Source organism: Engraulis encrasicolus, chromosome 15 (genome assembly GCF_034702125.1).
Source record: "Engraulis encrasicolus isolate BLACKSEA-1 chromosome 15, IST_EnEncr_1.0, whole genome shotgun sequence".
Lineage (NCBI taxonomy): Eukaryota > Metazoa > Chordata > Actinopteri > Clupeiformes > Engraulidae > Engraulis > Engraulis encrasicolus.
Genome location: NC_085871.1, coordinates 7,815,636 through 7,821,466, shown reverse-complemented (window position 1 = coordinate 7,821,466; position 5,831 = coordinate 7,815,636).

The window sequence follows — 5,831 nt, the reverse complement described above, 5'->3', positions numbered from 1 at the left end:
ATGTGCAAAACATATAAAACACAACTATGCAGTATTGACTGACTGAAAGAAAGAAATGCAACATGCAAATAGTTGCAGATGAAAGCCTCCAGCATGCGGGTCATGAGAGTGAGAGTGCAGGCCTCTCTCACGGCACATTCCTGGATGCTACTCCTCATTTCTCTCAATAATTATGCTTGTGTGTGTGTGCTCGTTGATTGAAGGCAATGATGCAGAGAATTGGGTCATGAACAGTCAATGTTGTTACATTGGTGAATATGACGGCTGAAAGGACGAGACAAAACGTGACCTTGTAGCATAATTACCGCTGGTGTTATTGACCGGACAACATGCTACACATACGCAATGACCCTGAGAGAGAGGGGTAGCGAGAGAGACAGACAAAGAGAGAGAGACAGACAGAGAGAGAGACCAATGCAAAGCAATGCAATGCAATGACGAGGCTGACAGAAAATTGCAGTACACTAAAAGTTCCACTTGGGAGAGCTGCAGAGCTATAGACAGGTGCCTTGCTCCTGCTCACTCTGAATTTATTATGATGTGTTGAGTTCCTACAATATTTTTAATGAATAGCACTAAATTCAACACGACTAATTGGCAGGTAATCATACTCCCTCTAGCAATCATTATAGTAGAGGTCAGACAATTAAACGATCAGAAATGTTAGATATGGGCTATTCTGGCACTGTTTCAGGTCTATACTACAGAAATAATTACTTTTAAATACAGAAGACACAGTATAACAAATCAGTAAAATTTGTGGTCTAATGGCAAAGCAAATAATTTTGCTGCTGAGAATTTGCATAGGAGAGTTAAAGAGATGAAGGAAGACACAATGTATCTTTCTTAATAGTCTTCTAAATATCACTTCTTGTACAACTATTCATTGAACCAATATAATATAATACGTCTGTGTGGGGATCTGTAAAAGAGTGGCCACAACATCACATCCATTTTCCCCAAACGAATAGTTTCTGCATGAGCATGACAGGTAATGGAACATGTTCTCTTGATATTTTCTAACAACAAAAACAGCTTTGAAATTAAGTGCTCAGCCCGTCATGCCAAAACAAATCCAGAGGTGTAGGACTACACACATCAAAGTACGGACATTTTTAAAACACCATGACATCACCGTGTGTCCAATGTTTCCTTGGAAACGAGTCACTCAGCAGGATGTTTGAACACCGTTCGTTCGGACGCCTGAGGAGCTTTGCCTGAAAGTTCTCATCTGTCCCACACACATCACACCGTCCGTACCCAACATCATCACCCACTTAAGCTTGTGTGGAGCATGGACTTCTCTCTCTCCCCCCACCCAACAGGAGGCTAACAAGGCTCAGCCCTGCATGTGCCTTATAGGCTCTTGCCAGAGTCAACAGTGGATGGCCGTCAGGGCTGACTGCGCTGCGCTGGGCTGCTGTGGGTGGACTGTTTTTGTTGGCCCAGGGGAAGTCCTCCAAAGCCCTTTTTTTCCTGGTTCCCAGCTATGGGCTGCTCAGAGTCCTGGGCCAGGGGCTGCTGCCTGCGATGGCTGCAGCTATCCCCGTTCCCATCGCCTTGCCTTGCCTTGCCAGCCCCACTGCTTTGGAAGGCAGTGTGTGTGTCATACGCCTAGTGAGACACACGTGTGCGCATGCACACACACACATTCTGCAGGGCATCACGTTCGTTTACCGTGATTGTGTGTTTAGCCAAGCAGACTGCTGCTCCGTGTCTATATTTTCAGCTGTTTTCCCTCTCACCCCCCCCTCCACCCTTGTGTCACCCCCTTCTCTCTCTCTCTCTCTCTCTCTCTCTCTCTCTCTCTCTCTCTCTCTCTCTCTCTCTCTCTCTCTCTCTCTCTCTCTCTCTCTCTCTCTCGCTCTCTCTCTCTCTCTCTATCTGCAGTGTCATTGATTGGGTCCACATGCAGCAGTGAGCAGTGCAGACTCACACAGGCCCATCACATGTGTTTTTCTCAGGCCTGAGAGGGCCGGGAGTGGAGAGAGAGTGGAGTTTCCTGGCCAGGCTCGCCCTCAGTAATGAGCACTGAGGCCTGCTCTGCTCTGCTCTGCTCTGCTCCACCGCTCCTTACACAGAGCTGGGCGATTAAAAAAGGAGAGAGAGAGAGAGAGAGAGAGAGAGAGAGAGAGAGAGAGAGAGAGAGAGAGAGAAACTCCCATCTGGTCCTAAACCACAGATTTTCTGTCTCTGCCGGACGGAAGCATCTGGAAAAGTCATCCCTGGCCATCAAGGTCTACCCCAGAGGGGCACTTATATCCTCAGCCCAGTCAGCGAGAACCTGGCGTGCTCTCGGCGCCACGTTCTGGGAACTCCTCGGAGAAATAACTCTAAGCATTCAGGTTTTTTTGTGTCTGTCCACCTGATTTATTTATCGATGATAATGATCTCTTTCAAAACTTCAGCCACCCCGGATAGATGACCTGAGAACGTGACAGTCAGTCATCTGAGAGGGAGATATAAGACAGCTCATCTTTACGTTATGAGCCCAGACTCAGCAGGATCTGGAGCTGTTGGGTCTTTGTGAGAAGAAAAAAAATAGTTGATGACTTTTCTGTAGTGAGCCGTTATTATTGTGCGTGCAATGCTTTTTTTATTTGTTTGAGGACTGAAAAACTTAACGCAAGACTCAAGTGAAAGTAGCCTACAGAATAATGTAATTACCTTGAAGAAATGTGTCCACTTTTGAGAGATTTCCTGCGTAGAAGTGAAATATGAAATAAAGCATTACTTGAGCATTTGCTAATGCCATGAGTCAACACATGTTTTGTCAATATTGGCGGTGCACATTACAACACACATCTAATTGAGTTTAATTGTCGCGTGCTGGCCCCTGTGAATTAACTTCCCTTTGCTACTGCCGTTCATCTCCGGCGCTCCTTTTCTCCTATTCTGACATCTTGCATCAATCATTCCCCCAGCCCCCGGACAGCTGACTGACAAGTACACATAAACTTAGCAGTTTGTGTTTGAAATGTGGAAAACATCCACGGTGAGCTCACTGCACGGGCCCGTTATGGGAATGTTAATGTCATCCCGATGTCTCTTCAAACACGCCGTGTCCACTCAGCTATCCTCTGGTGGTGCCCCCCCCCTCATCCCACCTTTTAGTCAATTAATATGAGATCTTTGTCCAGCACTTTCAGTGTGCCAGCTGCCCTTGAAGTCCAAATGCCAGGGTCGAATTAATGCACAGGCTAGATATAGCTGAAGCCTATTGGAGTCCCCACCTGACAGGGGGCCCCCAATTGGCCAAATGTCAAAAATTGCAGATTTGTGATGTGATATTGAAAAATTCATTTAAAATCTTAATACTCCTCTCCACAGTTGGCAGACATGTTATCCTTAATTCCTAGATTGTAATTATGACACTGCCTAGGTCATTTTGTTGCAAAATGTGCCTTTCCGGGGGCCCCACAGCAACCTGTAGCCTAGGGACACTGTGTCATCTTAATCCGTCTATGCCACAAGTTCCCATTAACCTCCTGGTTCACCAAAGCTGTTCAGAAATGATGTGTTCCGACAAAACAATTGCAAACACTTGGCTTGCATGCTAATAGCTAAATGCTTATGGTGTTATTGCGCACAAACTGACTTCACAGCCCCTTTACATTATGAGCATTAAAAAAGGCGAAAGGATATTTTCCATACACCTTAATAGCCTTCATTAGTCTGAGAAAGGTTGTAGGACGGGCATCTGGTTTTAATTACAAAGTAAGAAAAAAGGTCTCTCACTACTTAAGTGACTGAACGTGCAACAAGACAACACAGAGAGCAGCATAAATAGCTGGAACAGTTTTCTTTGAGCACTGCTAAGAAACTGTGCTCTTTCAAGTGTAAATATGGAAAACAGTGATGAAAATCGTCTTTCTTCAAAGGTGAGGAAGTGAGTCTTGCAGAAAAAAAAAACCCATGGGTAGGCCTATATAAAGCACCTGCCCTCGTTTTTTTTTCACTGAATAGAAAAAGCTTGATATATCGCAGCAAAAGTGGCATGTTTCCCTTTTCCCCTCCTCCATGTAGCCTCTGTGTCACCTCCTCTCACTCGCCACTACAAAGCTATGTTGACGTGACGTAGCCTCTGATCGCAGTCCAGCAGGCCGGAGCAGCTCGAGCGCCACCCATTCATTAGCCGTTCCACCCGTGTGTGCCTTCTGTGGCACTGTCCAAATCCTGTCCCAAAGTACATGATTGATGATGGGCCTTCATGCAGAAAGCTTGACAAATTTTCCTGGGTTTCTGTGATTTTTTGCCATGTCTGCAGTGTCAACCACACATTTTATGAGTCATTAATGATATTTTGGCATGAGTTGGCATGTTGGCAGTGGCATTGCATGGAGTAATTTCATCTAGGAATATTACTGGTACAGACAAGCATAAGGATATCAAAAGAGCATCATTTTTAGATATTAAAAGATAAACCATTTTTTTGTTTTGGGTATAGCCTATGGGGACATCTTTAGAGAGGCCATCATTCAAATCTCAGACAGACAGTTCATGATTTTATAGAATGTCAGACTGGAATGTTATCTCTCCTAAATGGCACATATGGTTTTAGCAACTGGGAAAAGACTAGCTCAGCTTTTTTTTCTGCAATCGGTACAGCTGCATGGTAATAGCTTGCAAAAAAAACTAGATGGAGGACTCAGATAATTATGATGAATTCCTTCCAACTGCGTTAACAGCAGTTAGCAAGATGTGAATGATGCATGTCTTTTGCCAGCTGAAGCAGGGAGACAGGCACACAGTGCAGTTTACGGTGTTGCTGGGAAGATAGAAGCCTGGAGTTGTAGAGGAGCCAAGTGGACCATGCCAGCAGTCCTGAGGGAAGGAGGACTCTTAGAACACATGGAGATGGAGCAGCAGGGCCACCGCTAGACATCAGCAGAGTACGCAGAGTGCTTAGGGCACCAACCAGTGCTTGGGGCACCAACTTCTTCTTCTTCTTCTTCTTCTTCTTCTTCTTCTTCTTCTTCTTCTTCTTCTTCTTCTTCTTCTATATATTTTTTAATATCCACTACTTCTGTTATTCTTGTTGTCGTTATTATTATTATTATTTAATTAAGGGCGGGGGGGGTATGTTTAGGGCCTCCAAAACCTTAGCAGCGGCCCTGAGATGGAGAGAGGGAAATCCTGCTAAGCAGAGGGGGAAATTAAGCACCAAGTGCGACATGACCAAGAAAGCCATGGGCACCAGCGATTGCCAGTGAAGTCATTCCTGGCGCTTGACCGCCCTCTTAGCCCCAAAGCCTGCCAGGCCAACGCAGAGCGAGCTGGAGGCTCCTCAGCCCGTGGGCTCATCAGTCATCATCATCCCTGCAAAAATGACTTTGTGGAGAGGAAATTATTCTGTGGTTACTCTCTGGAGGGAGGGTGCCAAACATATGTTGCAAACAAAGACCTCTGAACAAACACATCATCATTTTGTTAGCTGAAGCACCACTCAAAACATCATACAGACCTCTTTGTTTTAATGGGGTTCTTTCTTTTTTAGTGCCGTTTTTAATGTTTGGAAATTGTTTTGAAAGCTTTAGCATGAAAATGATTGTCCCCTCTCTCTGTGACCTTAACCCCTACCCTGTAACACTGCCAGATATTGTCCAGAAAGTGCGTCTCCAGACATGCACATCAAAACCTCATTACATGACTGGGTTTTACATCATGCACAACATTGGGATAACACTGTAGTGAAACATTGTAGTGAAAGGGAGGGAATTGCCCCGGCCAGCTGAGAACCTGGGCCCCCGAGGTACTTAATGCTCTGACACTAAAGAGGAAGAACCAGGTCGAAAGTCTGTTGGTTCGACATAATGCAATAGTGGACATTT